Source organism: Mirounga leonina, unplaced genomic scaffold (genome assembly GCF_011800145.1).
Source record: "Mirounga leonina isolate KUSES-001 unplaced genomic scaffold, KU_Mleo_1.0 Mir_173, whole genome shotgun sequence".
NCBI classification, from domain to species: domain Eukaryota; kingdom Metazoa; phylum Chordata; class Mammalia; order Carnivora; family Phocidae; genus Mirounga; species Mirounga leonina.
Window position 1 is genome coordinate 77,236,929 of NW_023270447.1, and position 26,662 is coordinate 77,263,590.

A 26,662-nucleotide genomic window follows, 5' to 3' on the forward strand; every position below is an offset into this window, starting at 1 on the left:
CTGTCCCTAAGAGTGAGCTTTTATAAACTGGAAGAAATCATCTGGACTCTTGTTTTAATCATCCTGGTTTATAGATCTGATTTATCTGAATGGGTAAGTGCCTTACCATGAAAGGAAGGAATTATCAGGATATAGAGGAACCCAGGCTCCCCTTTCCTCTCCCCTCTGTACATTGTGGTGAGGTCATTCATGGTCCTTCTCAAAACAACAAAACCATATTGATGTTTATATCCCAGTTCTCTGCCATTGAGAGACTTAATGGTGCAGTTGGAGAAATAGGACTTAAGACATAAAAAGGGTAAGGCACATCATTTCCTTTTTTTTTTTCCTTTTTGACTATATTCCCTTTGTTGTACTTTTTATCCCCATGATTTATTTATTTTATAACTGGAAATTTTTTTTTAAAGATTTTATTTATTTATTTGAGAGAGAGAGAGAGCAAGCAAGAGAGCAAGAGAGCATGAACCAGGGGAGGGGTAGAGGCAGAGGGAGAAACAGACTCCCTGGGGGAGCCCGATGTGGGACTCGATCCCAGGACCCTGAGATCATGACCTGAGTTGAAGGCAGACGCTTAACCGACTGAGCCACCCAGGCGCCCCTATAACTGGAAATTTACTTATTTTATAACTTCACCTATTTCTCCACCTCTGTCCCCTCTGGCAACCACTAGTTTATTGTCCGTATTTATGAGTCTGTTTCTCTTTTTGTTGTTTGTTCATTTGATTTTTAGATTCCATATATAAGTGAAATCACATGGTATTTGTCTTTGACTTCTTTTTTTTTTTTTAAGATTTTATTTATTTATTTGACAGAGAGAGACACAGCAAGAGAGGAAACACAAGCAGAGGGGAGTGGGAGAGGGAGAAGCAGGCTCTCTGCAGAGCAGGGAGCCCGATGTGAGGCTCGATCCCAGGACCCTGGGATCATGACCTGAGCCGAAGGCAGACGCTTAATGACTGAGCCACTCAGGCGCCCCTGTCTGACATACTTCACTTAAGATAGTACTCTCTTGGTCACATCCTTCCTTCCGTTGGGAAAGTTTAGGACTAGTTGGGAGTTTAGGACATTTACCTCTTACGTTGCTTCCACATGTAGTGGAACTTTAAATAATGCTGGCCTTACAGGTTGAGACATCAGATTCTTATTCTGCTGTCAAGGTTCAGATCACACTAATAATTATCTCTCTATAACGCTTTACAGTTTGTGAAGTGTTTTTGTAAGAATTATCACATTTAAATCTTAGGACACTACGTTGGGTGGGGAGGCAAGAGCATTTATCACTATTTTATAGCTGAAACACCAGAAACTTGAATTCAGATTTTACTTCATGTCTGCCTCCTAATGTGCTAAACAACACTGCTTTTATGATTTCATTTGCTTTATATCCAGATTTCCATAATAATAATTATGTTTTGATAGGTTCCATTTTGGAATAACTGAAAAAGCTGTGTTTTCCATTACTTATTCAAAGGGAGTTATATGAACATGATTTTTTTTTTTTAAGCTAAAGTTGGACTGAAGAATTTGATCTTAGGCAGATTCTTGAGTTTGAGTTAAAATGTCCTATTTAACTCTCATGAATTCAGCAAACATTTATCAAACGTGTTCTATGTGCCAGGCTTAGTGCAGGGGATGGGAGATGGGGGGAGCCTTGGGAATGAAAAGTGTTAAAATGAAAAAAGCAAGAATTTAAAGTCAAGTAGACTTGAATTCAGAACCTAGTCTGCTACTATTTTATTTATTTTAAAGATTCTATTTATTTGAGGTGGGGGAGAGAGAGAGTGGGGATGGGAGGCAGAGAGAGAGGGAGAAGCAGACACCCCGCTGAGCAGGGAGCCTGACACAGCGCTTGATCCCAGGACCCTGGGATCATGACCTGAGCCAAAGACAGACGCTTAACTGACTGAGCCACCCAGGCACTCCTTGCTAACTTATTTATTAGTTGTAAGTTATTTAATTCCTTGGAGCTTCACATTCCTAATCTATAAAATGGGGATAATAGTACCTATTTTGTAGGATTGTTTTGAAGATTAGGGTGATGTATACGAAGCACTTGGTATAGTCTGTCTTTTATAAGTCATTATCGCCCCTAAGCGAATGAATAGGCGAATGTGTGTGGTGAGAGTTAGCTGTGTCTTGACAGAAAGTGTTTGGCTGACCCAGTACAGAATCGAGTGAAGTGTGTTTGGCTGCCAACATACTATGTTCTGCTTTTGTTAAAACTTGCAGCTCTCACACTGGTGTTTGCCAACATTGCATTTGACTTCTCACATAGTAGAAGCCAAGTCATTCCTATGGAATATAAGTCATTTGGAAACATCTGTAGGCTGGACCTTTAAACCTCTATTGCAGTTCAGTTGGGGGGAAAAAAAATCTCACATTACCATAGGGCAGTGAAAGTCATGTGACAGCCTTTTGGGCAGGCACCCAGATTCAGCTTCCTGAGCCATGTAGCCATCTGAAGGATGACACTGGTGACCGTGCATATGGAAGGCAAATTGAATGGGATGAAAGACCAAGAACTTATTTTGTTTTCTGAAATGGTGTTTCATTCATTTGTAAACATTTATTGAGCATCCACGGTATGTCGGGTACCATTCTGGGTGCTAGGAATACAGTGGTGGTGGTGGAAAGCCCTTTTTCTAGTAGAGCTTATGACCTAGTAAGGGAGAGTGTAAATAAATATAAAATATAATGAATCTCTGGTAATGCTAAGTACCATGAAGAGAAATAAAACAGAAAAAGCAAGGTCCAAGTTAGAGAAGGGGTGCTTATTTTTAGAGAGGATTTCACTTTAGATAGGATGGAATGGAAGACTTTTCTGAGAAGTAACACACAGCCCAGAATGAAGCCAGTGAGTCACCATCAAAGAAAAGGAGCCCGAATGGTGTGTTTCAGTAACCCTTTAGAAGGGTCTTTGGTATGAGGAGTGGAGGTGACACTGACTTCGGAAGTGGCTTTAGGAGGTGGGAGTGGGGATTACCTTATTAAAGTGCTTAAAATCAGCCCATATTGATTCTCAATATGGGAGAGAGTGGGTCTGGTACTGTTGAAAATCAGTCGGGCATCCTCAGAACACATAGTGTAGGTTACACCTCCCAGAAAACGTACATTTAGGTGTCCAGGAGAGCTTTTTCCTCACAGTATTTTAAAAAGCATAGTCTTTGGACCTTCTGTATCAGAATACAAATGCAAATATATGGGCTCCACGACAGATCCAATTAATGAGACTATTCGAGGATGGTCCCTGGGAATCTGCAGTTTTATCAAGTAATTCCATAGCTATACTGAGGTTTGAAAATTAGTGTTTATAATCTTGTTGATAGAAATCATCTTTTCCCCAGCCTTAATGCGTGGGCAGGCAAGTCCTTGCTTATTTAAGATTCATTACTTTTCATAATTTACATCGGAGCTTGAATTTCCTTTTGCATTGATTCAGTTGTTGGCTTTAGTCTCAGATATACGGTAGCCTCTATGTTAAGATGTTTTGTTGATGAGCCAGCAGGAAACCAAACTGGTCCTCTTTGCTTACATTATTTGGTGTTTTCACCATCAGCCACATCCCTGGGAAGGAGCAGACTCTGAAAGGAGAATGCTGCATTGGCTGTGTGACTTAGATGCTGTAGAAAAAAGCTTGCTTACGCTCAGTGGTTTTGTCTTGTTTTGTTTTCTGTTAATTGAAATTTCCAGGTATTTACTTGTGATTAAGGTTTTTACATTTTTTTCATAGGTCTTTAACATTTAAAATGCTAAATCAAAGGGAAAACGAGAATGAGGATATTGGGAAAGTATTTAATATATTTAGTGGTAGACACCCAATAAATACTCAGTTTGATTTCAGTGAAGGGGCTGGAAACAATCAGCAGTGGCAAATTTAAACCATCTGTAGATGGTCAAACCAGATCCTTAAAGGCGTCACAGCCAACATTCTAGTGGGCACACCGTTGAAGAAAGTATGCACTGTTTCCCCCATACTGAATTTTAGTGGTACCCTTGATATTCACGGTCAGGTTGTGGGAAGGCTAGCTTCGAAGCCTGTCTGCCAGGGCCCATCTCCAGACTGGTGGCCCAGCTTAAGACTTTTGTACCTTGCCTCTTGGGTACTGTTGTGGTTACGGTCTTCCTTTGGCCTCTTGGAAAGAGGTGGAGCCTTTTATTTATTTTTTATTTAATTTTAATTTTATTTTATTATGTTGTTAGTCACCATACTATTTATTCTTTTAAAAGATTTATTTATTTATTTATTTGACAGAGAGAAAGAGACACAGCAAGAGAGGGAACACAAGCAGGGGGAATAGGAGAGGGAGAAGCAGGCTTCCTGCTGAGCAGGGAGCCCAATGCGGGGCTCGATCCCAGGACCCTGGGATCATGACCTGAGCTGAAGGCAGATGCTTAACAACTAAGCCACCCAGGTGCCCCGAGGTGGAGCCTTTTAAAACTTGAAAGGGCCTTCAAATGAATGAAAGTCTTCATTTTTTATCTTACTGTTAAAGAAACCAAGATTCCGAGAATCAAAATTTTCTCCAAGGCCTAGATACTGGATACTAGAATATGAAGCTGGTGATAATAGTTTCCTTCAATAGGGTCATCCAGTTGAGTCATCTTTTTAAAATTTGCCCCTTCCACCAAGGGCTGTTCTGGTTCTGCTTCAGGGTTCTTGTAGCCCTTCCATTGTAGCACTTGGTTGTTTTTGACTTTGGCCAGTGATTGGGAGGCCCAGGTAGGGTGTGGGTGGGAATTTATATCTTGCTTCTTAGTAAAAATTATGTAATGTTTAATAGAAAAGCTCTTGCAATTAGGGCATATGGAGGAGCAGAAACTGGCCCTGAGTCACACCACAAAGCCCAGAGGAGGAGGAGAGTTCACGGAGTTGGTCTCTTTGCTTGGAACCATATATTTACTTTCTTTTCCCTCCCTTTCCTTAGCCACTTGACTCCCATAAACTCAGTCTTATGAAGAGGTATGGTGTGGCTTAAAGGGTTTGGATTGGGATTCTGGACACCTAGCTTTTAGGTCTAATTTTGCTCCAAGCCTCCATTTTCCTCTCTTTGGACTTTATTTTCCCCATCTTTAAAATGAATGGCTGGATAATTGATCCTCAAAGATCTTTTAAGCTCTGATATTCTTTGATATCATGGATCCTGGAAGGTTCTGACGCCGTTTGATGAAGGGCCACAACTCGAAGTTTGCTCTGACACACAGCATAGATTCTGTATGGGAACGTGACCACAATATACCCCGGGAGGGGGCCTCAGGCTAATTACCCCCCCCCCAAGGAATGTTTCTAAGACTGTGGCCTTTCTTTTTTTTTTTTTTTTTTAAAGATTTTATTTATTTATTTGACAGAGAGATAGAAGAGCACAAGCAGAGGGAGTGGCAGAGGGAGAGGGAGAAGCAGGCTTCCCACTGAGCAGGGAGCCCGATGCGGGACTCGATCCCGGGACTCCAGGATCATGACCTGAGCCGAAGGCAGTCGCTTAACCAACTGAGCCACCCAGGCACCCAAGACTGTGGCTTTTCTAGATAAGCCAGTTTTGTTTTTGTTTTTAAAGAGAATGTAAAAGGTTAAAAATAAGTGAGAGAAGACTTCAGAGTTGGATCTGTGGGGAGTATATTAATGTGTATCCCAAGTAACTGTTCTAGAATAGCAAATGCTTTGTTCAGTCTATGTAGGGTGGCATAGTATTGTGGCATTCTTCTGATGCTATTGCAAAGAACAAGGGGCCATAAGGAAGTTAAAAGTCCACAGTCAGTTTCCACCTTTGGAAAAGGTGTGCCAGCTTACCTCAGGGCCCATCGGGAGGGAGAGCTACTGAGGACAGGATTTCCAGCTTCGTCTGAGCTCCCACTTCCTAGTAGAATGATTTGAGCCGCTCTCAGCGCTGTATGACTAGAAAATCTGCAGTTTAAGCTTAGCTTGTTTGGCTTAAATTATGGGAATTTGTTCCCCCTAAAAATGTCACAGCTTAATGATTCTTGTAGGGTACTCAGAGCTCTTTGGGGATGAGTCTGTCCCCAGAGCAGGCTTGATAGCTGTGTTGTAAGGACCTAAATCCAGAGTCTGGCTCTATACTGGAAACCATTCACCTCATGCTTTCTTCTTCCCAGTGGGTGGGGTTCCCTCCAGTCCTGCCTGAATGAAAAGCATTTAGATGACTTCCTGATCATGCCCTGTCTTGTCCTTCATTTTTTCTTTGCTGCGCTTTTCATTATTTGCTGCAGCTCAGCCCATCTAGTTGTGGTTTTACACAAGGCAGTAGCCTCCAAGCTTTGTACATGTTTGTAACTGGAAAAAAACTTTAAAAGCTTGAGTTAGGGCAAAGGAGTTTAGGTCTCTTGCTCTGTTCAGGGGATTAGGGGGAGGAGTGGGGAAGATAGAGAGGTGGGGAGACTGGGATCCAAGAAAACACTGTAGGTGAGGGATTTGAGGAAATGGAGCTTTGGGTTGCTGACAGGGCAGAAAAAACTTGAGGAATGCTCCCGTTTGATAAATAAGCTATTTCTAGTTTGCAGAGTAAGAGTAGTTTCACCAGCTTAGTGGAATCTTCAGTCATGTTTGTAACTTAAATTAATCAGTTCAGGCTGTGCCAGAAAAGTGTCAGGTGGCATGCTAATTTCCTCCAACTTTTATTTCTGTCTGGCTTAACTCCTGTAGTCCTGTGGCTGGGCCTCAGGGCATGTGAATGGGGAGTAATTGGGGCAGGGGGAGGGGGAGAGCTGCTGCTGATGGAGATGCTCCTCCAGGAGAGAGAACTGGTATGCTAGGCCCCCGCCCTAATGCATGCACTGGTACTATAGGTCTCTGCACAGATGTAATGTGGTGTTTAAATTCAGAGTGATCCATGGGGCTCCTGGGTGGCTCAGTTGTTGAGTGTCTGCCTTCGGCTCAGGTCATGATCTTGGGTCCTGGGATCGAGCCCCGCATCGGGCTCCCTGCTCGGCAGGAAGCCTGCTTCTCCCTCTCCCAACTCCCCCTGCTTGTGTTCCCTCTCTCGCTGTGTCTCTCTATACCAAATAAATAAAATCCTTAAAAAAATAAATAAATTCAGAGTGATCCCTTGTGGGACCCCAAGGACGACCTTGGGTGGAACTGCCTTAGAATCTGATTTGCTGTTTTTCCAGTTAACTTGGCATTCTGTGCCCATCTTTCTTGGTCCTTATTTTACTCTGCCTTAAGTGATTTTTTTTTTTTTAAAGATTTTATTTATTTATTTGACCATTTATTCAGCACTCTTTTATTTAGCGCCCTCAAAAATGTGTGCCTGGCATTATTGTAGTGCTAAGTGTCCTTTGATCTTTGTTTCTTAGAGAATCTAGATTCTGTATGTGTTCTGTTGAAGAATGTCAACCTGTTAATTACTTAAAGTATTTTAATTTTTAATTTTGGGAAAGGCAGTTTATGTTTATGTCAATTATTGGGACACAAAAACATGTTTAGTGGTCTGATTTTGGGTACTATATGCTCATTTAGAGGAGCTGGACCTTCCTAACTGGAAGATGTGACCTTTGCTCTTGTAAGAATTCACAGTAGTGTGGAGAAAACAGTAACCTTACAAGTTAGTGAGAAAATACTGGAGCAAGTACAGACTGAATCAGCTGTGCATGGCTGACAAATACCCCGAGTGCTGCAGGGCTCTCTGGTTGGCAGGGTTTAGAGCTTCCCGTTGGAGCAAATTTTGCTCTTAACTTCTTTAGCTTTTTATACACAGGGAGGTTAGCTAGTAGCTTTTGAGTGTGGCTGTGGGCTGGCCTTATTTTTTTTTGCTTAAAGCATAGTAAAAGTAATCGGTAGGGACACCTGGGTGACTCGGTCAGTGAAGTGTCAGACTCTTGATTTCTACTCAGGTCATGATCTCAGGGTTGTGAGATCAAACTCCGTGTGGGGTCTGTACTGGGTGTGGAGCCTGCTTAAGATTCTCTCTCTCCGGGTGCCTGGGTGGCTCAGTTGGTTAAGCGACTACCCCCAACAAAAGAAGAAGAGGAAGGCCCTTCAAAAATCTTGTCCAGCCTGTCATGGCAGGTGCTGTGAGAGCCCAGTTCTTAGGCCTATTTTACAGATGAGGAAACTGAGGCCCAGAATGGGGGAGTCACTAGGTTGCAGCCCACATAGCTAGACAGCAAGAACAGCAGGATCCACACTCGATCCCCGCCCTCTTTGTAAGATGATGCTGGGCTCTGGGGTCCTAGGTCTATCTCAGAGACCGTCTACCCTAGGGGACAGACGGTCTCTGAGAGCAATACACACCTAACCCTTCTGGCAACCTCCCTGCTCATTTGGAAGGTTAAGGTGGGTTCTGTCTTGAGCTACAAGCTACATAGCTAAGCAGGGGGGCCCGCTGCCCTGACCCTCCCCCCTCTCATGTGCTCTCTCTCTCTCTCATTCTCTCTCTCAAATAAATAAATAAAATCTTTGAAAAAAAAAAGATTCTCTCTCTCCCTCTCTCCCTCTGCCCCTCCCTCTCTCTAAAAAAATAAAAGTAATCTGTATAACTGATTCTCATGGGGATAAGGAAAACTTAAGAGGTAGTTAGCTTAATAAAGCAAAGCAACTAGTGGACTGACCGATGCATCTTATTTGGGGAGACTGGGGGATTGGAAATTATGACGTTCCTGTTTCTTTTTCTGGGCCCTGACAACAGGGGCTGCCTGTGAAAGCCTTCCTTTAGAAGCTTTCAGCTTGCCTTGGGTTAGCAAATTATTTCAAATATGAGCCTCTGTTTCCTCACGTATAAAATGGGTTTGATAATACCTCCTCATAGAGTTGTGAGAATTAATTTGAGTGTATGGGAGTGAAAGCGCTTTGAACTATGAAATAATGTATAAGCATTAGGTATTATTAGCAGGCATATTATTTAGGGAGGAAGAGGCATGGACTTTTGAGGCCTCTGGCAGGACATCTCTGGGGAGCCTTTCTGATGATTCTGGGCATCCTAGAATCTGGACTTCCTTTAGTTGGTGTTAATAAAGAAAATAATGTTGTGTTATTACTCAGTGTTACATGTGGGAGATGAATTGTTCTTTCTTATATAAGTACACCTACGCTTGTAAGAACATAAATATAGGCACTCCTCATAGTGCCCAGCTATTTAGCCATTGAACATTTACTGAACTATTACTATATGCCAAGTTCTATGCATGTGCTTGGATTCGGAGATGAAATACTATAATCTTGGCCTTCTAAGAGCTCACAGTTTGGTGGGGGGAGATAAACAAGTCGACAATTACAATACAGGATGGTAAGTGCCATCTATGTTAGAAGCAATCCTAGGGTCTTTCAGAGGGGCCTGTTCTTACTTGATTCCTCTCACCTTCCTCTCCAGACTTTGTTTAAAAGGTGTGCGAGATCATAGGGAGGCCTGGAGAGATGAAGCAGTTTGCCTAAAGTCATACCCATAGCTAGTTCGTAGTGAAGCTAGAACTAAAATATGAGTTGTGATATTCAGTCTCTTACAACTTTGTTCTTAGTTCCATTAGCACTGACCTAAGTTTTTCCTCCCTTGCCCTAGATTCATGCTCTTCTCAAAGAGGTTACTCTCTCCGTCCTCTCTGCCTTAAGTGATTTTTTTTTTTTGGTAAAGATTTTATTTATTTATTTGATGGAGAGAGACACAGCGAGAGAGGGAACACAAGCAGGGGGAGTAGGAGAGGGAGAAGCAGACTCCCGCTGAGCAGGGAGCCCGACGTAGGGCTCGAGCCCAGGACCCTGGGACCATGGCCTGAGCCGAAGGCAGACGCTTAACGACTGAGCCACCCAGGTACCCCGAGATAACTTATTTTAGCTTAATATTCCACAAAAGGAATACATCAGTTAGAAATTGCCTCTTTCTCAGAAGACATAGATTATTTTTTCTTTCTCATAATTTCTCAGGTCACTGCACTTGTCCCAATCTGCAGTAGCTCAAGTCTGTCTTAGAAAAAGTTTGAAACTTCTTTTGCCAAGCTTCTAGAAGCAGACCCATTAACATTTTTTTTTAAAGATTTTATTTATTTAGAGAGAGTGTGCATGAGCGGGGGTGGGGGGGGAGAGGGAGAGAGAGAATCTTAAGCAGGCTCCACACCCAGCAGCTCTGTCTAAAGACCTTGAGATCATGACGTGAGCCGGAATCAAGAGTTGGATGCTTAACTGACTGAACCACCCAGGTGCCCCAATACTCAATGAATTTTTATGTATTATACTTCATGTAAAGACTGCTCACATCAGGATATTCATCAAGTCAAGATAGAGAATATTTCCAGAACTCCAGAAGGCTCCCTTGTGCTTCTTCCTCATCAGTACTGGCTGCCCAAGTAACCACTTATTGTGACTTCTATCTCCATTGATAAGTTTTGTGAATTCTTGAGTTTCGTGTAATAGAGTATAAATAGAATCAGTATGCACTGTTTTGGGTCTGGCTGCTTTTGCTCAACATTGTGTCTGGGTATTGGGTATTCCGTCTATGTTGTATGTAGGAGTATGTAATGTTTTATTGTTTGGATGTACCACAATTATTTATTTATTCTGCTGATGGACATTTGGGATCTTTTTTTTTTAATATCTTATTTATTTGAGATAGAGTGAGAGCAAGTGAGAGAGCATGAGTGGCGGGGAGGGGCAGAGGGAGAGGGAGAAGCAGGCTCCCTGCTGAGCAAGGAGCCCAACGTGGGGCTCGATCCCAGAACCTTGGGATCACATCTGAGCCAAAGGCAGACACTTAACTGACTGAGCCATCCAGGCACCCGGACATTTGGGATCTTAACAGTTTGGGCTTTTTGACAGAGCTGCCATGGATACTCAGAAGTCTTGTGTAAGTATGTCTTTTGGTGGACGTATGCACTCATTTCTTTTCTTTTTTTTTTTTTTTGAAGATTTTATTTATTTATTTGAGAGAGAATGAGAGAGAGCACATGAGAGGGAGGAGGGTCAGAGGGAGAAGCAGACTCCCTGCCGAGCAGGGAGCCCGATGTGGGACTCGATCCCGGGACTCCAGGATCATGACCTGAGCCGAAGGCAGTCGCTTAACCAACTGAGCCACCCAGGCGCCCTGCACTCATTTCTCTTGGGTGTATACCCAGGAATAAGATTCTGGGTCATATATCAGCTCTGATAGATACTGCTAAAGAGTTTGGTAGTACTGGTGTTAGCATTCAGTTTTTTTTTTTTTTTTTTTAAAGTAGGCTCCATGCCCAGCGTGGAGCCCAGTGTAGGACTTGAACTCATGACCCTGAGATCAAGCCCCTAGCCAAGATCAAGACCTGAGCTGAGATCAAGAGTCAAATGCTTAACCGACTGAGCCATCCAGGTGCCACTCAAGTTTTGTTTTTTTTAAAGATTTTATTTATTTATTATTTGACAGAGACAGTACGAGGGAGGGAACACAAGCAGGGGGAGTGGGAGAGGGAGAAGCAGGCTTCCCGCGGAGCTGGGAGCCCGATGTGGGGCTTGATCCCAGGACCCTGGGATCATGACCTGAGCCAAAGGCAGACGCTTAACGACTGAGCCATCCAGGCACTCCTCAAGTTTTGTTTTTTTTTATTATGAAAAATTTCAAACATTCACAGAAGGAGGGAGGCTAATATAGTGAACCTATGTTCATGTATATGTATATTTATATTCAGTAATTTTCAAGATGTTGCTACATTTGCTTCATTTGTTTTTAATGTGTTGAGGAATTTTAAAGCAAATCCCAGAAATCATGTCATTTTACCCCTACACACTTGTTTAAAAAAAGATTTTGTTTTATTTGAGAGAGAACGCCTGTGTGGGGAGGGATGGGAGGGGGAGGGAGAGGGACAAGCAGACTCTGGGGAGCCGGACACGGGGCTCGATCTCACAACTCTGATATCATGACTTGAGCCAAAGTCAAGAGTTGGACACTTAACCAGCTAAGCCACCCAGGTGCCTTATCCCTACACACTTTTATATGCATATTTAAATATGGACATTTTCTTACATAACCATAATGCCATTATCAAATTTAATGAAATTAACAGATCCTTAATAGTATCTAGATAAGATCATAATCAGATTTCCTTGATTGTCTTGAAAATGTCTTTGCAGTTAGTTAGGATAAGGATCTGACCAGCCACACAATACATTAAGTTGTTATGTTTCCTAAGTTTCTTTGTATGTAGAGTCCTTCTTCCTCTGCTCCCCCTTTTTCATATCACTGACTCATTGTGGAAATTGAGTCAGTTGCCAGACAGTAAGGATATTTTTGAAAGCTCCTAGCTAATTAGCTAAGGTTGAAAACCCCTCGGAGTGTAAATCTCAGGACTGTTCTTTTTAAAGAGAGGTGAAGGCTAGGGGCTAGAATATAGTCATGAAGTTCTCATTTGTCTGTCCCGATTTTACTTTGTGGTGTGAATCTTCTTGTTTAGTACGAACTTCAAAGGTTGATTCTCTAACCTAAGAATCAGAGACTTTGACATGAAAAAGAAATGATTTCTTCCCTGTTGAAGTTCTTTTCTTGTAGAACTCTTGATCATGAGGGTTTTCTTTTTCTTTTTTAATTAGTTGAACACAATTGGAAATTGGAAAATAGGTCATTCACGGCAGTTGAAAGAAAACTTTAAGGGATTAAGAAATTAAGTCTATACACAGCACAGGGAGGAAGTGTTAAAACATCCATGTAGGTGGGAGGCTGGAGTGTCCCCAGGCAGGCCACAATAAAGCGCAACAGGAGTTGGTTTTCCAAACCAGGAAGACCTAGGGTGATTCCTTCTAGTTTGTGTCAAGCATCTTCTAACAATTATCCACCATATCACTCCATCCTCTTTATCTATATGGGCCAAATTGTGCAAGTAATCTTATTTTTCTTAATTTCTTATTTTCTTAATCTTAATTCATCAAATCTAAGTGCTCAACAGAGTTTTTTTGTGGGAAAGTTGGTAATGTTGGTCACTGGCATGGACTGAAATGGTATATCCACGTAGGAAACCTGCGGAAGGTCAGAGTGGCTGTAGCATAGACTTTGAGGTACTATGGGATTATTACCTAATCCTAGGTTGTCAGAACTAGAAGGGCCCTTGGGCTCTTGGATTCTACCCACCCCCTCCCCTTTCTTAGGTTTTTTTGTTAGAGAAAATTTCAAATTTATACAAAAGGAAACTTGATAAAAATGGGACTCCCATGTACCCATCCACCGTTTCAACAGTCAGGAACTCATGGCCAATCTTATTTCATCTATACCCTTATCCACTTAACCCCATTCTGTATTATTTTGAAGCAAATTCCAGACATTATATCATTTCATCTGTAAACATTTCATTATGTATCTTTAAAAGTTAAGGGCTTCTTGGGGCGCCTGGGTGGCTCAGTAAGTTAAGCGGCTGCCTTCGCCTCAGGTCATGATCCCAGGGTCCTGGGATCGAGCCCCACGTTGGACTCACTGCTCGGCAGGGAGACTGCTTCTCCTTCTCCTTCTGTCTGCCTCTCTGCCTACTTGTGCTCTCTATCTCTCTGTCAAATAAATAAATAAAATCTTAAAAAAAAAAGTTAAGGGCTTCTTAAAATTAAAAAACCTACAATTTTAATAATCACATAAAAACTTAAGAATTCTTTAATACCGTCAAATATCCAGTCATTCAAATTTTCGTTTTCTCGTCAATGATTCTGTTTTGTTTTTTACAGTTAGTCTGAATCAGGAGCCAGTTAAGATCCATACATTGTGATTGATTGATATGTTTTTGTTTTTTTTTTTTAAAGATTTTATTTATTTATTTGACAGAGAGAGACACAGCGAGAGAGGGAACACAAGCAGGGGGAGTGGGAGAGGGAGAAGCAGGCTTCCCGTGGAGCAGGGAGCCCGATGCGGGGCTCGATCCCAGGACCCTGGGATCATGACCTGAGCTGAAGGCAGACGCTTAACCGACTGAGCCACCCAGGCGCCCCGATATGTTTTTTTTTAAGAATCTTTTAATCCATAGGTTCTCTCTCCACATCCCCTCCCTTTTGTATTTAAAAAAAATTTTTTTTTAAAGATTTTAGTTCTTTATTTTAGAGAGACAGAGTGTGAGCTCGAGGAGGGGCAGAGAGAGAGGGAAAGAATCTCAAGCATATTCCACGCTCAGCGTAGAGCCTGACGCAGGGCTCGATCTGCAACCCTGAGACCTATGACCTGAGCCGAAACTAAGAGTTGGATGCTCAACCGACTGAGCCACCCAGGTGCCCCCCTCCCTTTTTTAAATATACAGGGTATATATGTTGTAGCATAAAACAATAGTCATTTATTATATCAGTTTCTGTGGGTTAGGAAGCTGGGCATGGCTTTAGTGGGTCCCCTGCTTCAGGGTCTCACACAGGCAATAATCAAGATATCAACCATCAAGGTGGGACTGAGGAAGGACCAGCTTCAAGTTCACTCAGAGGTGGTTGGCAGGATTCAGGTCCTTGTGGGCAGTTGGATTGAGGGCCTCAGTTTCTTGCTGTTTGGTAGACAGAGGCCACCTTCAGTTCCTTGCCATATGGGCCTCTCCAGCACAGCAGCTAGCTTCATCACAGCGAGAGATGGCAAAAGAGAGAAAGTGCCAGCAAGAAAGAATTCAGTCTTTTTAACCTAATCTCAGAAATGACATCTCCTGATTCTTGCCATACTCTTGTTGTTAGAAGAAGATCCTGAGGCCCAGACCAAACTCAAGGGGAGGAGCCCACACAGAACATGGACACTAGCAGGTGGAGATCATTGGGAGCCATTTTAGGAGAGTGCCCGTCTTCTAGAGATAAACTCCGGAGTCCAGATCTGCTGACTATCAATATATCTGCCTTTTTACCATATTTTTGACGCCACTAGCAAGAAAAAGGCCCCTCAGCCTGTGCATTTCATTTGCCTCTGTCTGTGTAATAACTCTGTTACGCAGTTTCCTTCTGTTAGTCTGATAAATGCCATGTTTGTATTTGTCAGTAACCAGAGCAGTTGTTAAAAATCTTAGGTAGGATAGGTTGATAAGGCTTTTTCACCTTGACCAAGAAATAAACCAGTCACCAGTCTTTAAAAAAGATATTGACGATGTGTTTCACACTCTGCCAGGCCTGTAAAGGTGCAAAAAAGCATAAAAGAATAAGAGGGTAGTCTATAATTATTGTGTGGTATGGACAACAAGTGCAAAAACATAGGAATTAGCATTGAGTCAACCAGCCAATATTTGTGGAGCACAAAGCTCTGTGTACAAAGTCCATGTTAAGTGCTGTGGGGAACGTAAAACTCAGACAGCCTTCTGCTCTCTCCTTAGGAGGTGATCTAAAATAAAGCTGTAATGCAAAGTAGACTGGAAATCGTGCAAGTAGAGACACGGACAAAGTACTTTGGGTGCAAAGGATGGATAGGCTTAGAATGTTAGAGCCACAAAGGGCCCTCGTAGAGCATCAGGGCCAGTGGTCTTTACCATTCTGGGGACATGGAGCCATTTAGTCAGAGAAGTTGAAGAATCCTTGCGAAGAAAAGAGAATCATTGTAATCAGAAAGAATATAAATTTTTCAGCTGCCAGGGATGGGAGGACTTGAGGTAAAGACAGGTAGCCATAGATCATAGAACAGACTACTCCAGGACTGAGGACTTTCTTAATAGCACCCCAGACTGGCCGAAGGTAGACTCTGCAGCTGCCTTGTGTACCTATAATATAACAATAACCATGTTTTATAGTGGCCAGAGTACTTTCACATATATTATTTCATTTCATCCTTACAATCTTATAGTCCAGATATATTGGTCATTTCTGTTATACAAACGAGGAAACTTCTACTCAGAGAATTATAATAATCCACAAGGGTCACAGAACCAGTAAACTGGAGAGACAGGACTGGGTCTGAGGATTTCATTGCCCAGCATACTGCCCAGTATGTGTGTGCTCTTGGTTCTGTGTGTTTGTAATACTGAAGACACTGACTTGACACTTGCCAGCAAGCAGGACTTACGAAGAGGGTGAGGTAAAGAGACACCTGCAAGGCTACAAGAAGGGAACTTGGACAAGGAGTGGTGGGGAGACGCTGAGAACCGGGCGTGGAGCCCGTTGAGGTCTTCTGACTAGGGCGTCCTCCCCGCCCTTTCTGATGCTGCCCGGTGACACCTCTGGTCCCGCCCACCTCTTTTAGTACTACTTTAAAATTATTTCTGCTGGAACTGGGCCAGTGAATTTCCCAAGGTTCTTTTCCCAAGGGCTTCGTGGTACACTTAGAGGGAAAGAGAAACTAAATAAAAATGTGCAGGGGGTGTAATGCTTTATCCGAATGGTGATGAGGAGAAAATTGGATTAACATTTATAGGATACACTTTATGCCAGGCCTTATGTGTGTACACTTAATGTGTATTTTCCTATAATCCCGACATCAGCCCTGTGAAGTTTAGAGAGAATCTCTGTGTACACTTGAAGAACCTGAGATTGGGAAGTGGTATCACTTGAACTGCTGTGTGACTGAATTGTAGGGGAATCGAGATTGCCTGGCTTCTGAGACTGTGTGGATTCCTTCCTTCATAGTATGTTGCCTGGGCAGCAGGCAGGGTGCAGGAGGAGTGTGCAACAGAGACAAAGGGAAGCTCTCTAGAGGCTATAAAATGGAAAGAAAATTCTTGCTGGGGTAGAAATAATGACTCCTCCAAAATGTGCCTTGAAATTAAAATGGCAGAGCAGACCTTCTAAACCCAAGCCCTCCAGGATAAACAGCCGCGTCTTCTGTTCCTGACACACCAAGGGGAAGTGTATAGAAGGGCATTTTTATCTTCCGTTGTAGTGAGGAAGATGAGATGTATGTATAAAAAAAGACTTCCAGATTGATACTCTGGGCATTTGGGAATCAGTCCAAGGGGAGTAGAATTCTAAGGGGAGGAAGAAGGCTCAAGCCTTTGGGTGACTCGCCGCTCGTACAGGAGGTGGTGCTAGGATAGTGCCTCCTTTAAACAGAAACAGATGAAACCGAGTGTCCTCAACCCTGCGTCCTCTTGGATCCATCACCTTCACTTCGAAATAGCCAAACGTCTCTAAACAGCTGTCTGTATTCACTGCCTCCCTCCACTTAGCCTGTCCCAGGCTGCTTTCTGTCATTTCACTGTACACCTCTCAATAAGGTCACTTGGGTCTTCCGTGAAGCCGAATTCAACAGATTTTTTTTGGTCATTTTCTCAGGGAAGTTGACGCTGTTGACCACTCGTTCCTTCCAGAAACACTCTCTTGTCTTGGCTCCAGTGATGAAACACTGTCCTATTCTTCCTCCTACTTCTCCTCCATTCTACAGCTATGAAATGTTCTACTGTCCCAGGCCCTCCTCTCTACTCATAGTAGATACTCTCCCTCGGTGATCTCATCCACCCCATTGGCTTTAAGTAACCACACCTCTGTGGACGTGACTCATAAATTTATGTATCCAGCCTGGATTGCTCCCCTGTGCTACAGACCCATCTATTTATTGTCAGCCAGGCCCCGTTTTAAGATATGGAATACCCCAGGGATATAGTGATGAGGTAGACAGAAGGTGGGGGTAGGGGTGGGGGGAAGAGACGAACAATAAACAAGTAAACAAGATACCAGATAGGGTTAAATGCTAAGGTGCACATAAACCAGGGTGATATGTTAGAGGTTGAGAGCTACCTTATATTGTCTGGTCAAGTCTTTACAGGGGTGGTAGAATTTAAGCTGACCCTTCAATGACCAAAAAGAGCCAGCTGTACAGAGGGAAGAGGAAACAGTGCAAAGGCCCCAAGGCTGAACACTGTGTGCAAGAATCAGGGAGTGGGGAGGGGACCTGTAGGAGATGAGGTCGTAGATATAAGAACGGACCAAATCACACAGGGCCTAGTAGACTTTGGTGAGGACTTTAGATTCTTCTAAGTGAAAGGGAAAGCTGTGAGGTGTTTTGTTATGTTGTGTTTTTTGTTTTTTTTTGTTTTTTTTTAAAGATTTTATTTATTTATTTGAGAGAGAGAGAATGAGAGAGAGCAAGCACATGAGAGGGGGGAGGGTCAGAGGGAGAAGCAGACTCCCCGCCAAGCAGGGAGCCCGGTGCGGGACTCGATCCAGGGACTCCAGGATCATGACCTGAGCCGAAGGCAGTCGCTTAACCAACTGAGCCACCCAGGCGCCCTGTTATGTTGTTTTTAAGCAGAAATAGAGTCTTGATCTGATTAAATGTTTATAAATTTAATTTGCCGCTATTTAGAGAGTGGTGTATATAGGGGGGAGAGTTGGTAGCAGAGAGACTTAAGGAGGCTCTGTAGTAGGTAGGGTGAAAGTCCAGTAGTTTGGACTAGTGTGCTTTATAGGGGATAGAGAGCAGAGGGATAGGTTCAAGAAAATTTGGAAGTGGAGTTGATATAGGAGCTGCTGATGGATTTGCAGGTGGGGTGTGAGGGAAAGAGACACCTGGCACGACTGGGTGTTCAGCCTGGGCAGTTGGGTGAATGGTGGTATTGTGAATTGGGGGAAGATGTAAAGAGGAATGAGTTTGGGGAAAGAAGGGTGGGAGGTAAAATACCATCAAGAATCTGAGAATATATGGATATGTGGTATCAGTTACACATCCAGGTAGAGAAGTCATGTAGGCTGTTGGATGTGCTTCTGGAATTCAGGGAGGTCATTGATATTAAAAGTCATGGGACTGGAGGAGATTGCCCAAAGAAGGGAGGGTGCAGGTAAAGAGGAGAGGCCCCAGGACTGTCTCTGGTCAAGTAGAAGAGAAGGCAGAGCAGACTGAGGATGACCCGTTTAGTAGGAAGATCAGAAAAAGTGTGATATCCTGGAAACAAGGAAGAAAGGGTTTCAGTAGAGGAAGAGTGGTTATTTATGTTAAATGCCATTTGGAGGATAAGGAAGAGACCACATAGAATTTGGCAGTGTTGAGGCCTTTGGCTCTTATGAACAGTTTTCGTGGAGCATTGAGGATAGAAGACTGATTGGCGTGACTTGAGAATGAGGGGTACGGAAGTGAAGAGTAGAGACCACTCTCAGTTTTGCTGTGAGGAGAAGCAGAGACATTGGGGCTGGACCAGCTGGAAGGAGGTGTGAGATCAAGGGAGAGTTTATTTCTGGTTTTTGTTTTTTTTTATTTATTTATTTTTAAAATATTTTATTTATTTGACAGAGAGAGAGACAGCGAGAGAGGGAACACAAGCAGGGGAGCGGGGGAGGGAGAAGCAGGCTTCCCGCCGAGCAGGGAGCCGGATGTGGGACTCGATCCCAGGACCCTGGGATTATGACCTGAGCCGAAGGCAGACGCTTAACGACTGAGCCACCCAGGCGCCCTGGTTTTTGTTTTTTAAGATGAGAAATTCTAGAATCTTGCTTTCCAAATGTGGCCTCTGGATCAGTCTGGGAACCTGTTAGAAATAGGGAAACTTAGGCCCCACCCCAGACCTACGGAGTCAGTGCTCGCACTTCAGGGCGATCCCCAGCTGATTCGGGTGCACTTTCAGCTTTGAGAAGCACTGTTCTAGAGTGTGGCTTCTCAAGCTATCGGTGATGCAGGACCAATTAATTTTTTCTAATCTGTCTAGGAACATGTGGGACTGCTATGTGCATTTTGTCTGTAACTCACTCCACATGTGACTCACTGTGTGAGTTGATCAGCACCCTCACTGATCTAGAACCCTATCTGAGAAGTCCTCCTCAGATCCTGTGGTTGGAGGTTGTAGCCAGGTCAGCTTGCTTCCCAGATGTCCAAGTGCCTCTTCTCAGTTCCTGTACTCCCACTGGTAGGAGTCTGCGAGCCAGTGCTGGCCTGTGGACCACATGCCGGTTGAGTTAGGGGCATTTGAGAGTCTGCGCAGGGAGAAAAATGATGTAAGCGAGCAGAGGTCCCATTGCTTCTGAAGAGGGAATCGGATCCATCGTAGACATGAAAAGTTGTACTTCATGTATCAGCAAAGCCTCTTCATTGTAACAACAGGGGAAGCAGAATGCTCGACTTGGAGTTAGGAGATGATGGTCTGAGTGTTGCTTCTTGGGGACAAAGTCATTTAGCTGATGAGGGCTGGAGGTTTGTTGAGAAAGAAAAAGATGTGCAAGAGTCATTTTGGGGAGTCACAAAGTGAACCTAGCAAGGGAAATGTCGTGGGATTGCTGGCAGCATCGAGGAATGTGTTTGAGATTTGTGGTGATAAATTTAAAATGTGGGTGCCTAGCTGGCTCAGTTGGTAGAGCATGTGACTCTTGATCTTGGGGTTGTGGGTTCAAGCCCCACACTGGGCATGGATCCTACTTAAAAATTTTTTAAAAAACGATGCCAGTCGGTAGTTGGCATTTTCTCTAGAGACAGAGCTTAGTCGGTAACTTAGCTGCTTTGGTGCGGGCCTGGAGAGGTTGTTAGTATGGTTTAGTGTGATCTGAAGTTTTACTAGTTGAATACGACAGGCAGGGGGGCAAGTGAATGAAAGATGTTTGCAAGGGACTGATTATGAGGGAAGTGAGCACATGAAGGGGGCATGTAATACCATTAAATTACTTAACTTCTCTTTTATAAGATGGGGATAATAGTATGTTTCATAGAGTTGTTGTAAGGATTCAGTTATTCCTACAAAGTGCCCAGAAAGGGGCATGGGGCATGGTAGGTGCTGTGTATCCCCCCATTGTGATTAGCTCTTACTGCTCTCATGCCTCCTGGCCCACGGATCTGGCCTCCCTCCACATCTTTTGGCACCATTCTTCTCTCCTTCCATCTGTGGTCCATACTGAAGCTGAAGTCATCTTTTTGAAATGTACACACCTTACCCCTACTTAACACTTAAATGACTTTCTGTAGCTCTTTGGATAAGGACACAAATCCATAATTCGGTCTCCAAGTGCCTTTGTGGTGTGGCTCTCTCCATACCTGTCCATCCTTGTCTCCAGTCATGCGTCTGCTTGTTCCGCCTTTTTGTCATCCAGTTTAGCTCAAGTTCATCGTGCTCCCACTTCTACTTAGAAACGTCCTGACCACTAGTGGTAGGCTCTTAGACCTCTCTGTGAGTAGGTCAGCTTCTATTAACTTACTAGTGTGATTTTTTAATCAGTGTTTTCCTGTTGCACTATATAGTAAATGGCATGAAGACAGTTCTGTTTCTACTCCCAGTTTTATCCCCAGTGCTTATTACCTCAGAGCTTGATGCATGGTAACCACTCAGTATTTGCATGAATACATGATTGAATGAAAGAATGCACAAACTACCCATCAACCTCTTGTCGGTTTGTGATATTTGGGATGTGGATCAGGACTGGCTTTCTTTCTTTCTTTTTTTAAAGATTTTATTTATTTATTTGAGAGAGAGAGAGAATGAGAGACAGAGAGCATGAGAGGGAGGAGGGTCAGAGGGAGAAGCAGACTCCCTGCCAAACAGGGAGCCTGATGCGGGACTCGATCCCAGTATTCCAGGATCATGACCTGAGCCGAAGGCAGTCGCTTAACCAACTGAGCCACCCAGGCGCCCAGGACTGGCTTTCTTGAAGGTCAGAGCTCAGAGAATTCCTTGGAGAGGTGGTATAATGCAGAGGAGAAAGCAAATTGTGGGTCAGAAATACCTAGGTGAGAATCCACTTATCAGCTATGTGACTTTGACTCTTTATTTCTTCCTCAATTATAAAATAATCATGATGGTATTTACCTGAGGGGGTTACTGTGAAGATTAAATTAGGTAATAAAAGCACTTTTGGTTTCTTTCTCCTTGGGCTGCTTGTTGTGACTTGCTGTTTACATTTGCCATTACCTCCCCTAATCCTTGTGGCCCCTTGATATCCTAAGTAAAGACTCCTAGGGGTGAAAGGGAGGCAGCGTGTTCTTCTGATTCAGCCAACTTTCTAAAGCAGGTCTAAAACCAACAATTTTAGACATGTGGTTCTATTGCTAAACCCCACAAACATGGGCTAATTGCAAGGAAGCCTAATCTCAATTATAGCCTACTTGTTAGAAAAGGAAACAGCGGACAGGTGGCGGTCCTTGAGGGCCTGCTTCTAAATAGATGCCCTAATCAGAAGCTAGTATTATCAATTGTTTATTAATAAGTGGTTCCAAAGTGTTTGAAAGTTCTTAAATCCTTTCTTTCTAATTTTAATCTCATTTATACTCTTGGTTCTTTGTTAGGTAAAGTTCTTTGGTAAGCTTTCTTTGGTTTCTTTGGTGAAGTTCAGAAATGGGATTACTGGATTTAGTCCTGTCTCTGTTATGAGCTTCCTGAAAGAGTCACAGGTCTTAATCTGTTTGCTCATCTGTCATGTGGGGGATAAGAGTATCTGCCTTCACATCCCAAGAGTTACATGGATAAAAGAGTTATCCTAGGAGAATCAGACATTGTTGTTATTATTTTAAAGATTTATTTATTTGAGAGAGAGCATGTGAGTGGTGGAGAGGGGCAGAGGGAGATGGAGAGAGAAACGCAAGCAGTCCCCGTGCTGAGCATGGAGCCTGACACAGGGCTTGGTATCATGACTCTGAGATCACAGACCTGAGCTGAAACCAAGAGTCAGACGCTTAACTGACTTCACCATCCAGGTACCCCAAATTGGACATTATTTTAGCAGCCCTCTATCATAGATAGGTATTGAAATCTGTTATTAACATAAACTTTAGGAATTAATAACAAGATTATTAATTTATTCTTTAAAAATGTGAATAATTGTATAACCCTGAGGTATTCTAATAAATCACGTGAGTTGGGATGTTGCCACTTTTGCCTTTTGGGACCTATTATTTATGGTTTCTTCAAGGGCACATGGACACAGCATCTTAAGGGTTCATACATGTTGTTATTGGAAAGGCCCTTAAATATCATTTTGTCTTGAGTGTTTTGTTTGGCTAATAAAACAGAGACCCAGAGTATAAAAGACCTGTGTGAGGTTGACAGTGGGTCAGGTGGCTGTGAACTCCTGTTCCAGGTTCCTCACCCTAAGAGGGTACCTCTTTTCCCCAGTTTTCCACTTGCTCTGGGTTCTCCGCCCTTGTGGGCAGGTGGGATGGGGCAGAGAGGGGTTGAGAAAAAGTCAGGGCTTTCAGACATGTCTTCTGCAGCCTGTGTTTTTCCCCCTACTTTTACCTGGAGTGTCTTTTTTTTTTTTTTAAGATTTTATTTATTTATTTAACAGAGAGAGACACAGTGAGAGAGGGAACACAAACAGGAGGAGTGGGGAGAGGAAGAAGCAGGCTTCCTACGGAGCAAGGAGCCCAATGCGGGGCTCAATTCCAGGACCCTGGGATCATGACCTGAGCCGAAGGTAGACGCTTAACAACTGAGCCACCCAGGCGCCCCTACCTGGAGTGTCTTGAACTCCTGCATGAAGTGACTTGAGTGTGGGAAGCTGGTCAGGGATGGCATTCAGCTTACCTGCTTTTATCAGCCTAGGTGGCACTAGATTGGCTCTCCCCAAGCTGCTGCCACTCTTAAGCCCCAGACCCAGTGACTGGTCCCACTCCATCCTGCCATCAACCTGTTTATAGGTTGGCTTTTTGGTGAAGAGATTGCATAGGGCAGAAAAAACAAAATCTCTCCTCACTTTTTTCCTGAATACTCCTGAGAATGCTCACTCAGCAATTCTAGGGGAAAAATGATTGTCTCCTTGCTTCTTGCTTCTCATTAGACACAGTGGGGCACCAGATTTGACTCCTAGGACTTTGGATATTATGGTTATCTCAGGTTTAAATTTTTATCCCGCCCTCTCATTTTCCACCTTCAGTTTAGTTCTTTGCTTACGTCTGGAAGAACTCAAAAAGTTAATTAGTAGATATGAGGGGTGGCCTGCTCCAGCAGAATTGCAGGGTCCTGGTATCTCCGTGATCCTTAGTTATTCTGGTTCTCTCTGGTAACAGAAAATCAAGGTATCACTGTGTACACTCAGGTGAAGGACTCAGGGTGGTTCTTCTAGAGACTGTGGATGACCCAGAGTTTTTGATTTTGGATAATTTCTCTTGATCTGCAGATGTCATGGACTCTTTTCTCTGTCATCTCCATTCTGTTCTTAAGCCCTTTCAGAGGATTTTTGTGGTTGTTGTTTCAGGTATTACATTTCTGTTCTGAAATTTCCACTTTTTTTTTTTTTTTAATTATTTATTCATGAGAGACAGAGAAAGAGGCAGAGAGAGAGGCAGAGAGAGAAGCAGGCTTCCCGCGGAGCAGGGAGCCCGATGTGGGACTCGATCCCAGGACTCTGGGATCATGACCTGAGCCGAAGGCAGACGCTTAACCATCTGAGCCACTCAGGCACCCCTGAAATTTCCACTTTTTAAATAAAATTTTTTTCACTTCCTCTGCTTAGCTATAATTGCTGCTTTAATATCCTTGTCTGATAATTCCAGTATTTGGGTCATCTTGGAGTTGCCCTCTGCTCATTGTCTTTTCCCTTGCAAATTGGGTGTAGTTTTTCTAGTTCTTCGTGTAATCTGGGATTGTAGTCTGAACATGAATGTGTGTGGGTGTTAATGCTATGGAGACCCTGATTTTTGGTGATGTTTTTATTTTAGCAGGCAATTACCTAAGATTCAAAACTGCAGGGTCTGTCTCCCCTGTGGGGAGGGGGGTATGCAGTTCAAACCTTAATCCAGTTCTTTGGTCCTTGGCTGAGGTGCTTGGGTTCTGCCCTGTGTGTGCACGGTTCAGGGCTCAGCTAGAGGTTTGGATGGAGTTCATACACAGCACCTGGGACTTTGCTTCTCTGGCCCTCTTCTTTCTTATTTCCCATTACCTATGGCTGCTCTGGACTCTGTCTGTGGTTCCTCCAGAGAGAAAGCCTGGTTTTTTGTTTGTTTGTTTGTTTTTTTTAAAGATTTTATTTATTTATCTGACAGAGAGACAGCGAGAGAGGGAACACAAGCAGGGGGAATGGGAGAGGGAGAAGCAGGCTTCCCACGGAGCAGGGAGCCCGATGCGGGCCTCGATCCCAAGACCCTGGGATCATGACCTGAGCCAAAGGCAGACGCTTAACGACTGAGCCACCCAGGCGCCCCTGGGGTTTGTTTTTCGATTGGCACTGCAGCTGGTCAGCCTTTTGGTGAAAGCTCCCAAACTGGGGAATTCATCCCATCCCAGCCCCTTCTCCCAGTTTTTGACTTCTCTCCAAAATCTGCCGGCCTTTGTTCACTTCAGATAGTTTTTTACATTTTATCCAGAGTTTATTGCGGTTATCTGTTGGAGGATGATACTGGAACCAGAATTACCTGATAGCATTTTTATCTGTTATCAAAGTGTTTTGGGAACAAAAGTGATACATATTTAGAGAGTTTCAGCCTTCAGCAATCATATAAGGATAATTGGATGCATTTTTTTCAGTGTAGCTTATTATCTCGGGTGGACAAAACTGTGTTCATTTTAACTTGCTTTGCAACCTTGGGTAAGTCTCTTCTCGTGGGACTCACTTTCTCCTCTGGCACATGAGGCAGTTGGACTCTCCGTGATCTGTAAGGGTCCTTTCATCTCTGCTTCTAGACAGACAGACAGACACTACCCACACATACACACTGCCAACACTATCTCCGGCAAAGTTAACGGTGTGGGCGGATCTCCCAGGGTGGACAGCTCTCTGAAGGGGCAGCACTAAAGAGTATGAGGATCTTTACAGTCATCCTCTTGTTCTGGGGATAGAAGGCCAGTGTGCCAAGGATGCACGAAGTAAATGACATTCAGAAGCAAAGGAAAGAAATCATTTGCTGCTTGCTTCCATCCCTTAGAAATAAGGAGAGAATGTAGACAGTTGAAAATAAATCTGGATCATCAGGAGTTCCTGTTTGTTTGATTCTGGCAATGTATTCTCTCCTGTTTTGAAAGGAATAGCCCCCTGGGCCTTAGTAATACGCCGGGAAATGTGGCAGGAGGCTGTGGGGGCGGGCAGTAGCTCTCAGCGGTGCTGCTGTCATTGGTGGGCCGAGGGGAGACAGAGCAGATTGAAATGGCAATTATACACGGTCTACTTCGACTGACTTTTAAAAAAATGTGTGTGGTGGGGGGAGGGTTTTTGGGGGAAGCTAAAACTTCTCCCACATCCACTCAGGCCATCCCTTGGGTGCTGACCCTAGTATAGCTCTTTTTTCCTACTTTTCTATTTTTATTGCTTGTTATTAATTCTTTTCTGTTCTGGTCTTACTGGCTTGAGGCTTCAGGCCCTCATATTTCTTTTAAAGATTTATTTATTTGAGAGTGAGCATGTGCAAGGGGGGGGGGGGGGGGGGGGGGGGGGGGGGGGATAGCGAGGATCAGTGAGGAGCCTGACTCCGGGCTGGATCTCATGACCCTGAGATCATGACCTGAGCCAAAACGAAGAGTTGGATGCTCAACCAAATGAGCCACCCAGCCGGCCCCCTCATCTTTCTTTTAAAGCCATTTGAAAAAACTATCATTCAGTTATCTCTCTATTTTAATTTTAAGCCGTCTCACTCTAGGAGCATAGAGGCAGGGATGGACTCTACTGTGTGTGTGTTATGGGGTTGGTAGTGGAGGTGGAAATTAGACTAAAGGGAACAACGGCCTCGGAAGGAGGTCACAAGGTAGTCTGTGGGATGTGTAAGGGAGGGATGGGCCATCATGATGAGAGAAGGGGGTTAGTTTGTGTTGAAGATCAAGTATAGAAGCTTTACTTCCAGCGTAGAAGGTATCTTAGCATTCTTTGGCAAGACGAGGATAGACAAAAGTTTGCCCCAGATCTTCCACCTCCAGTAATTCTTCTGAAACTTTAGGGGTAACATTCAATGGGTTAGTAGACCTTTCAGGTCTCCGGCATAATGCTTGTTATAAAACCAGAGGGTAA

The 26,662-nt window shown here is 43.6% G+C and overlaps 1 protein-coding gene and 1 non-coding gene across 3 annotated transcripts in view; both read left to right on the forward strand.

Annotated features, from left to right (window-relative positions):
• Nucleotides 1-26,662, forward strand: part of LUZP1 (leucine zipper protein 1) — a 139,065-nt gene that overhangs the window by 40,085 nt on the left and 72,318 nt on the right. The gene's annotated exons all lie outside the window — the stretch shown is intronic.
• TRNAK-CUU lies at nucleotides 20,080-20,152 on the forward strand. The gene has a single exon. It is a non-coding gene; the product is annotated as a tRNA-Lys (tRNA).